Consider the following 10146-nt stretch of genomic DNA (forward strand, 5'->3'; position numbering starts at 1 on the left):
AATAAGTTCACATTATTAATAATTATTGTTTTTCTATCAAAGTGGGAGAAGTAGAAGAGGAACCTGATTTGCTGACTGCTGCTGAACTTGGTATGGTACGTGCAGTTATTATTCTAACGTACTAAATGATTAATGCAAGTTTTGAGTTGAAGATTGTTCCTTTGTTTCATACGACAACAATAAGTATGAAAAACAAGGAAAAGGAAAAAGACAATGTCTACCGGAATTTATTTGCAGATGCAAGAAGTGGAGCATCATTCGATGCTTGTGTTCTCAAGAGATTTTTGGCTGCTAACAGAGTTCCCCAGCGACTGCCAGTGTTGTGCCTTACACCATCAGAGGTAATCACAAGGAATATAATAGTAATACTGTCAATTTTGTGGTCGGCCTGACCCTTTTGAGAGTTTTCAAGTAATATAAAATTTGGCATGACAATTCAAGTACAATTATTTGTTCCTCTGACTTCACACAAAGTCTTGCTTTTAATGGCAGAAAATGAAATTAATGTTTGCTTTTAATTAAAACGAATAAAAAATAATCATAAAAAAGATTATCAATCAATTTATGCTATTATATGATATAGTTGCAACTTCAGAGCTACAGTGATGTCACTCCAGTCTGTATCATCAGGTACAGATTAACCAGCCAGGCATTAGAGGCCTTAAGGTAAATGTATGCATGCACTTCTATAAGGGTCTATTTGACCAGACTTTGGGGGACCCTGAGCTCATTTTTGCCCATTCAGAAAGGGTTTGGCAATCCAAAAACGGAATCTTGTTCATCTTGCTAGCGTGCAGAGCCAGCCATATAACGATAAGGGGTAAGATGGAATCCCTACATGGGTGCACTTTGAAAAGGAAATCAAATGTACGAGGGGCCAACAAATTTGGAAGTTGGGAGACACAATAATATTACAATGCAGTGATGGACTGTGATATCTCAAATTCAAAATCTCATGACCAGCCAGATCAGGGATGCACCAATCCAATTCAATGGAGTCAATAGAGTATTAATGTAATAACATTGTTTCATGGGATTGAAGAGGTTCTTTTTAAAACTGCTTGAATGTACATGTCAATGGATGCATGTCATAATTTCTTTCATCATCGTTAAAAAAAAGAGGGAAAGAAGAAGAAAATAATGGTATCAATTCAGTATAAATTTGTATTAAAAGCCGAACTTCGGATATCGAATTTCCAGCATTTTCATTGGCCCACAGGCTATAAGTTAATATACGTAGTGTACCTGATATTGTCCAACAATGCATAAGCAATAAAGCAAGCTGAAAACACTTTTGCAGTTCTGAGAAAATAATGGCCAACAAAAGCATTTTCATGGCCATTGTGTGCCAAATAAAATCAACATGATATGGAATGGTTTTTGGTCTTGGAGTTTAGAAGAAAACGATTGAAGGGCTGAATGCAAAAACCTAGTAAGTGACAATTTCGGTCGATTTTCAGTTTTACTCAAAACTAGCCCAAATTTTGCAAGTTGACTGGAAATGAACTTAAGAACATTGCCCTGGTATGGTACCGATATGAGCTTTATTTTTAAGAAATAAACTATGCAAAAACACTATCGGCTTCGCGTTTGAAAACAATGGAATCAGCGAAGCGACAGTTACCGTTCATTGTTCGATATAGACATGACCACAGCAAGTCACTACATCCGTAGCGCAATCGAATAAAGCTAAAGGTACGAATTCAGAAGGTGATGGTTCGACGCGCCAAGGGAATTTTTTCTTCGTTCGCAAAGAGCCGTTTTTTTCTTTTTTTCTTTTAATGTTTTTCGTGGTGATGTCATCGATCTTCGTGAACTTCAATTAACATGAGTTCTGCTCGATGCGCGAAGCTCCAGGCACGAGTGGTTTAAAGTTGAATTTCTTGAGGTGGCTCGTTTGCTCGGCAGTCGTCTTAAATCTTAACGTCCAAGTGGCTCACTTTTATAAGAACATTACCATGGTATTTTTTTAACCGATTTAAGCTATATTTTTGAGAAATAAGCTATGCAAAAACTATCGTTGAAGCGACACTCGGTCTTCATTGTTTAACCCAACAGTTTAGAGTATCGCTTGCATCGGTAGTTCAATCAAATGATGCAAGATGAGCGCGAGAGGAATGCAAGTACTAGGCGGTGGTTCGAGACACTCGGCGAGCGTCTTTTTTTCGTTCGCACAGAGTTGTTTCTTTATTTTTTATTTTCTTGTTTTTCACAGCAATCTGATCGATCTTCGTGAAATTCAAGTTAAATGAGATGTGCGCAATGCCCGAAGCTCCAGGCACGAATGGTTTGATACAAAATCTAAGGTGAATTTATTGAGGTGGCTCGTTTGCTCGGCAGTCGTCTTAAATCTTAATGTCCAAGTGGCTCAACTTTATAAGAACATTACAGACTGATATTGTTATTGCTCGTTCTTTCATTGATTGCCGAACTATAAACGACCCTGCTCTTATTTTGGATTCGAATCTCGCCCTGTATTCTGTAGTTGCTCTTAGTTTTGCCCATTGTAGCTGAAAACTACGAATGCTTTGAAGGGTTTATTCGACGTTCACCTGAGCATACCAATAGAAAGACAAGGGTGGAAAGCTTGATTTCGGATCTGTCCATCATCAAGCCGATTTTCTCCAACAAATACCCATCGTGCAGGTTTCAAATCACGCACCAGACAAGCTGAAACCCAGAGGTTTCCTATCATACCATTACATTGAAAATCCGTCCAAAACTCGAAGCGCAAGACCAGCATTCCAAGCTCTCAAGGATTCGTATGCCAGCCGAGATTTGCTCCTCTCTGATTGGATGATTGTTTCTTGTTAGCCAATCAGAGAGCCAATCCTCTCCAGTTTTGTCCATCCATGTCCCTTCTTGGCTTCCCTGTGTTTTGTTAGTTCTTCTATAGTTTTGAATGGTTATTTTAATATTTTAGTTAATTGTATGACCATTCGATCAGTGCTGAAATTGCCTAAAATTGCGTGACCTAGCCCCTTTAAATGAAACGCTTTCTCTCAAGGTTTGAAAAACTCATAAAGTTGAAACCCAGAGAAATCCGTCCATCGAAATACGAACACGTTCTGAATATGGTATATTTTTACGTGCTGACTAAAGGCTAATCCTACATTTTAGAAACACTTAAGGTCATTCCTCAGAAAAAAAAAGAGTAGTCGAACTATTTTCTTGAAACTTTCCTGGAATGTTTCCTACTAATCCCTGTTTTGAGAACTACAATAAATAAATAAAAAACTGTGCTTGCTTACGAGATACAATGGGCCAATCTTACCCCATTGATGCCTGTACTGATACTACTAATCACGCGTGTTATTTCATCGGCTCAGGGTACATTCTTCCACAGCTAAACGAGAGGGTTTTTAAACTAACATGAACAAAAAAAAACAGGTGATAGAAAGTCTAGCGCATATGGAGCACTGTCTTGTATAGTTTATGGAAAAATCGCTCAAATTAAAATGACGTCGACTCAAAAGTTTCTTGAATCGTTGTTTTAAAGATCATAATTTACATCCCTGGGTAAAGCGGCCGCTACATAAACGATTTTTTGCTCGTGCCGGTGATGCGAGTTTTTCAAATTTTGTCGCGTCCCCAGTGTGTGATGAAAATCGCAAGTGTACCCACCCCTGAACTGGCGACGCGACAGCTGAAAAAATCACAGAAAAAAATTCGCCTCATTCAATTTCTCGCCACTTAGTTTTTTGCGATTTTTTCAGCTCGTGTAGCCGTGGCTAAAGGGGCTTTGTGTACGTTTTTAGCTAATCTTTTTTTATTCAATGATATGGACATAAGTGGCTTTGTATTCTGTAGTTAAGCCGTAAAAATTAAACAAAATAACCAAAAATCAACGTTGATAGAGATGCCTCGAATGGCTCTTGCATATCTTAACAAGCCTTAAATAGTCTACTAGCCCCTTGAGACACCTTACACAAGCACACCTAAAATACTTTGGCAAATTCCAACCTAACACGTAATAAACTAACGTTCTTTCTTGTGGTGGTTAAGTACAAGTAGTTACTAAAGGTGCTCCTTTGTTTTATGTTGTCAGGTGGAAACAAAATGTCAGAAAAAGGGCTGCCGTACTTGGTCTGCAGCGAAGGGAATACAAAGAAAACGTTGTTCCTGCAAGGTCCACGGGTCCAATGTGCAACTGCAAAAATGAATGTTTCGAAAAGGTGGGCCCGGAGCTGCAGTTCCACATAATTACATCGTTCAATAACCTTGGTTCAAAAGAAAGACAGGATCAATACCTGAACAGCCTTATTATAGCCAGTGACCCTAAGCGACAGGGAGCACAAGGGCGAGGGGGAAGATACGAGAAAGAAAATACAGGAAAAAGTCAGACGACATACAAATATCATGTACCCACAGGTAATGCTGTGCAATGTTTTCTCCATCATGACATCAAATTAATCAAAGAGGTTTTTATTCTTTAAACTCCTCCTCAAGTAACGTTCTTGATAACCAACTATCAGATCATCTGATAAAGGTATTACGAAACTGAAGTTTAACGGGGTTCCATAGCAAACTTTGAGTTTGAATTTTGGTTAAGGATAATAGCAAAGCCTAACACTCCTTTTATGATCATTGCTTTTGTTTTCACCTTAGAGGCTCTTTTGTTACTAAAACAAAAGATTTTCAGAATTGGTGCGTAGCTAATTGCCGAGTGCGAAATTTAAAATCTTCGTTGGATGTCGGATTTGACAAAACGCACACAACTAAAAATAAACATAATAAAAGAAAACATTAAAGATGTCCAATAGGCTATCATAGCATTGGTAACTGGTCAGATCAAGAGGGCAGTAAGACTACTGCGATAATCAGAGTTATTGTTTCCTACGGCTTGCTGACAACGGTATTGTTTCTTTTCATCATGCTTGCATTACGTACTAAATGAAACCATTCCTTTTTTTAGGAAAGGAGAGGATCGACGTCTTCAGGCTGTTTGCCAGAAAGCATTCCAGTCCCTACATGGAATCAAGGAAGCAAGACTGCAAAGGATAAGAACATCCACAGCCCCAATATCTCGCCAAGGAAAGCACTCAAACAGGCCAAACAGACTTTCACCAGCAACAATAGAAAGAGTAAGGACCGTAGCCTGCAATTGCCTTTCAATATTTCTGAAAACCTCAGTAAATTTGCGTTTGTTGCTCACTATCTATACCACGATCGAATTAGAAAACTTCTGACTCGTACAGGGAAGTGTATCCGGGCTTTATAAGTAACTTGACTACATGTAAACATTCTGACTTTTATAAGTTTGCCGTGATTGGAAACAACATCAACACGAAGTTAACTTTGGAAATTCAAGTACATACAGTCATAACCCTTTGAATCACCTATGGTAGGATTCCGAAGCGAGTTATTAACAATATTTTGCTTTTTGTTCTAGGTGCGTAATCATATAAAGTCCTTTGCAAGGCAGACAAGCCACTATTCAAGGCAGGATGCCCCTTTAAAGCGATTTTTAAACCCAAATCTAGAAGCCCACGAGCCAGCAGTCCTAAATCGCGAGAAGGAAATTGTAAAAGCTAAACAAGAGAGAATTTTCCCCCTACCTCTAAAAATCAAGCCGGTGGTCACCGAGCACAGGTATCGCATGGTGTTTAATCCGGACTTTAATTTAGGGTTTGGTCTTCCCCGCTCGGACACCTGTGCCACTTGTGACAAGTTTAATATTGTAATTAAGCCTGATCCAAATGACATGGGTGCACGTCAGCAGCTAGCGGATCATCAGGATATGGCGGACAAGGGTTATCAGACCATGCGAGGTGACAAAAAGGCAGCTGTCGCCAGCTGATCCCGTAAGTCACGGGAAAGGTGAAGATCTTCAAAGAGAGTCCTGGCAGTGTTCTTTTAGAACAACTTTACCATGCCCCGCTGGTATTGAAGCCTGCCAAGGTCCGTGACCTTAAAAAGATGGCTCGGGATCATATTCCGCACCCCCAGCGTGACTTCTATTTGCAGATGTCTGGCAATGGTGACGAAGGAAGGGAAACCGAGGAGGAAGACAATGAATAGAGCTGAGCAGTAGCGGCTTCTTTAGAAGCCTCAAGAGTTACTGTATCCCTTTCTGTTTACCTTTCTTGCTTTACTGTCTCCACTTTTCGTTGTTTTGATCTATTAATGTACTGACTGCCCTATTCCCCTTTGTTGTCTTCCTCTTTTCTTTCTCTTTTGTAGGTATATCGGAAAATGACACTCTCTTTGCAAAACAAAAAGTCTTGTCTCCTATGTTTACTATCTGCTGTGTCGTGGTTAGCATGATTAGCCGGCATTATTACCGTCTATGTTCCTACTAGTTTATTTCTTAAAGATTATTGATGTTTTCATCGTAAAGGAGCAAGGGTGGCTTAGTCGGTTAGAGCGCGGTTTTGGTGCAACAGGTCCCGAGTGATCTCACATCCTTGTTTCGACTTCTTTCCTTTCAGTGTAGCCTAAGTAGCTCTAAATACCCTTAAAACAGAGCACTGATGGAGAATACTCTCTAGAGAGTTAAAGAACTTCCGATGTTAAATAAGGTGTACCTTTACCTACAGAAAAGTCAGTAAGATATCTACCAAGTAGTCTTTTAATCAGAGCGCATTGCTCGTCCTGTTTCTGAAAAAAAAAAAAGAATCGAACGCAGCTTAGGTAATTTAAAACTTTTTTACCACCATATATACTCTTGATATGACAGTGCACATTGTTTCAGTAAGCGGAAAAATCGAAATCATATAGCGTATTTATTAAAGATTATTATGTTTTCATTGTAAAGAAAAGTCAGATGCTCTTATCTACCAAGAATTTTTATTTTATTTTATCGGAGCACGTTGCTCATCAGGGTTATTAAAAAAATTATCAAACCCAGCTTAGGTAATTTAAAACTTAGTTTAGTCAGTGCACATTGTCAGGAGCACCCAATGTCAATTTTTGGAAAATATCTGTTTGTGAGACGATTTGAGATCTAGAATTTTTGGAACATTTGTTGTAAAATTCCTTGCTTACCTGCCTGTCATAGGAATTTCCAACATCTAAAACACGGTATAATTGCCCATTTTCAACGGATTTCTACCCTAAAAAAATCACCTAGAATTTTCGGGAACCCTTTTTTTGTCTCAAATTTTCGAAAAGGCAAGTTTTGCTCCCTATCATTTTCGGATCACTAGACTTTCAGCTGGGGAATCTGAACAGATGAGACATTTTTAGGGGATAAAAATATGCCTATATCTACCGCTTAAATGCTAAAATACATTTAACAATGCTATGTTTGAGTGGTTTTGAACTATGTTCTCGTTGGGTGCCCTTGCATTGTTTCTGTAAACAAAATCGAAACCATACAGTGTAAATAAAAATTATTAGTGTTTGCCACATAGAGCCTTCTTTCTTGCATAATGTATCGTTCTCAAAGTAAAGGAGTCTGTATCAACCGAATTGTTGTCCACCAAAATTCACATCCACGCTGTTAAGCGAATTTGTTGTCGGCTCGCCACTACCACTGTCGTTCTCAAGCGATGAACTATGATCACTCTCATTATCCTATTCTCCTCCAAAACTACTGTTCTTTCTACTGTTTTAGTTTTTTAAGACAAAAAATATTCATCAGTTAGTGTTATTTTTACTTCACCGTAAAAGAAGCTTGTTGTCATTGTTTTGAATCGTTTCTTCTGCACCGCATCCACATCTGGTCTTGATCGTTTTCTGTCATTTCCTGTTTTCTTCACTTCCGTTGATTTTTGATTTTCTGTTATTTTCGATGGGTCAAAAGGCAAAAGTTCGTTTTTCACTCCATCTATGTCCACATCTATCTTATATTCCGTTCTGTATGCACAGTAGGATAAGTCTGTTGAAGACAGCACATTGTTCAAGACACAAGAAACCAATAAATTGCGCTGGAGTGAAGGACCAACACAACGCCGCTGATGTGCCTCCGTCAATTTCTGTATCGAAACCTGAAGAATTCTTTCCGCTACGCAGTCCATGTCCTTTACCTTTGCTCTGAATCGCCTTAGTACTCTCACACCACAAAATCGATTGGCCGTTACTTTTAATAGTGAACTGCCCAGTGCAGGCATAGGCCTCGTTGGGCAAGGAATGAAATTTATTATTCTGGAGCGCACTGATTGGCTAAATTTTGATCGCTTGCCCAAAGCCGCCTAAACTTGTAAAGGGCAGTTCACTTATTGAAAATAACAGCCAATCGACTATGTCGTGTGAGAGTAATTTGAACTTAACTGGAAGGTTCACTCACCTAAAGCAATTCAGACCAAAGGTGAAGAAGCTAGCTCGTTGACATCGGCCTTGCTGTCTTTTTAAAGAAACGAGAGTGGAATGTAAAGGGCAAAAGCCAGTTTCAAGGCGCTCGAAATACAGAAAAGTAATTCAATAACAAGTGTCTGATCTGCGATGTTAAAAACAAGTTCAAATTCCGGCCTACAGATTAAGTCTCCTTCGCAGTCATGACGTTCGAAAATATAAATAACACACAAGTTGTTCACCTATTAGCAAACGAATGAGCAATTTTTTTTATTCCTTACTTAGTAGTTCAATTTAATTCGAGAAGAGCCATATTTTTCAGTTGCTTTCAGATGGGGATGAGAACGTTGTGGAATTTGAAAAATCCACGATATTTTTCGCATTTGTTGTCTCGCATGCGTTCTGGGCAAAAACTAAAACAGAGGGCCAGATTCGAAGCGAAAATAAGAACAGCCTTGTTTAGTTCGGCAATCGATCAAAGGACGAGCAATAACATTATCAGTGTGTCTATTTCATGGCTCGGCAGTCGAACCACCGACCTGTTATGTTGTATATTCGCTACACGTATCATTCGGTTGACCTAAAGAAGCAAAAAAAAAACCAGTTTCTGCTTATGCCATTAAATTTAAATCGCACATTGATTTAGATTGCCGTTCATCAGCCGTTCCAAAAAATTTGCATCGGTTCGCTCCGTTTGTATTATCCGGTCAAAAAAATTTACATCCGTTCGCACGGCTTGTGCTATCGGCTGCCGTTTGCTGCTCTCTGATTGGCTGACAAGAAACAATCATCCAATCAGAGCAAATGGTGGCTGGCATACGAATCCTTGGAGCTTCGAATGCTGGATTTTTCGATATTATTTGAGGTCTTGCGCTTCGAGTTTTGGACGGATTTTGAATGTAATGGTATGATAGGGAACCTCTGGGTTTCAGCTTGTCTGGTGCGTGATTTGAAACCTGCACGGTGGGCATTTGTTGGTGAAAATCGGCTCGACAATGGAGCGATCTGAAATCGAGCTTTCCACCCTTGTCTTTCTATCGGTACGCTCACGTGAATGTCGAACAAACCCTTCAAAGCATTCATAGTTTTCAGCCACAATGGGCAAAACTAAGAGCAACTACAAAATACAGGGCGAGATTCGAATCCAAAATAAGAGCAGGCTCGTTTAGTTCGGCAATCAATGAAAGAATGAGCAATAACAATATCAGTCTTTAATGTTCTTATAAAAGTGAGCCCCTTGGACGTGAAGATTTAAGACGACTGCCGAGCAAACGAGCCACCTTAGATTTTGTATCAAACCATTCATGCCTGGAGCTTCGCGCATCGTGCATATCTCATGTAACTTGAATTTCACGAAGATTGATCAGATTGCCGCGAAAAACAAGAAAAGAAAAAACAAAGAAACAGCTCTGTGCGACCGAAAAAGAAACTTCGCCTAACGACTCGAACCAATGACTTGTGCCGGCATCCATCTCCCGCTTCCTCTAACATCATTCAAATGAGCTACCTATACAAACAGTAGTTTGAGGTGTGCGGTTAAACAGTAGAGATTGAGTGTCGCTTCGCCGATAGTGTTTTTGCATAGCTTATTTATCAAAAATAAAGCTCAAATCGGTAAAAAAAATACCATGGTAATGTTCTTATAAAAGTGAGCCACTTGGACGTGAAGATTATAGACGACTGCCGAATCAAACCATTCGTGCCTAGAGCTTTGCGCATTGCGCATGTCTCATGTAACTTGAATTTCACGAAGGTCGATCGGATTGCCGCGAAAAACAAGAAAATAAAAAACAAAGAAACAACTCTGTGACAACAAAAAAAAAAAGCTCGCCGGGCGTCTCGAACCACCGACTTGTACTTGAATTCCTTTCGCGCTCATGTCGCATCATTCCATTGAACTACCGATGCAAG

General features: G+C 39.4%; 1 long non-coding RNA gene across 1 annotated transcript in view; it reads left to right on the forward strand.

Moving 5' to 3' along the window:
• The first annotated feature begins 257 nt into the window (after positions 1 to 257).
• Positions 258 to 10146, forward strand: part of LOC137976242 (uncharacterized) — a 10757-nt gene continuing 868 nt past the window's right edge. Inside the window, exon 1 of the long non-coding RNA XR_011117729.1 lies at positions 258 to 341. This is a non-coding gene — a long non-coding RNA (uncharacterized lncRNA). The remainder of the gene's footprint in view (positions 342 to 10146) is intronic.

Source organism: Montipora foliosa, chromosome 11 (assembly GCF_036669935.1).
Source record: "Montipora foliosa isolate CH-2021 chromosome 11, ASM3666993v2, whole genome shotgun sequence".
Lineage (NCBI taxonomy): Eukaryota > Metazoa > Cnidaria > Anthozoa > Scleractinia > Acroporidae > Montipora > Montipora foliosa.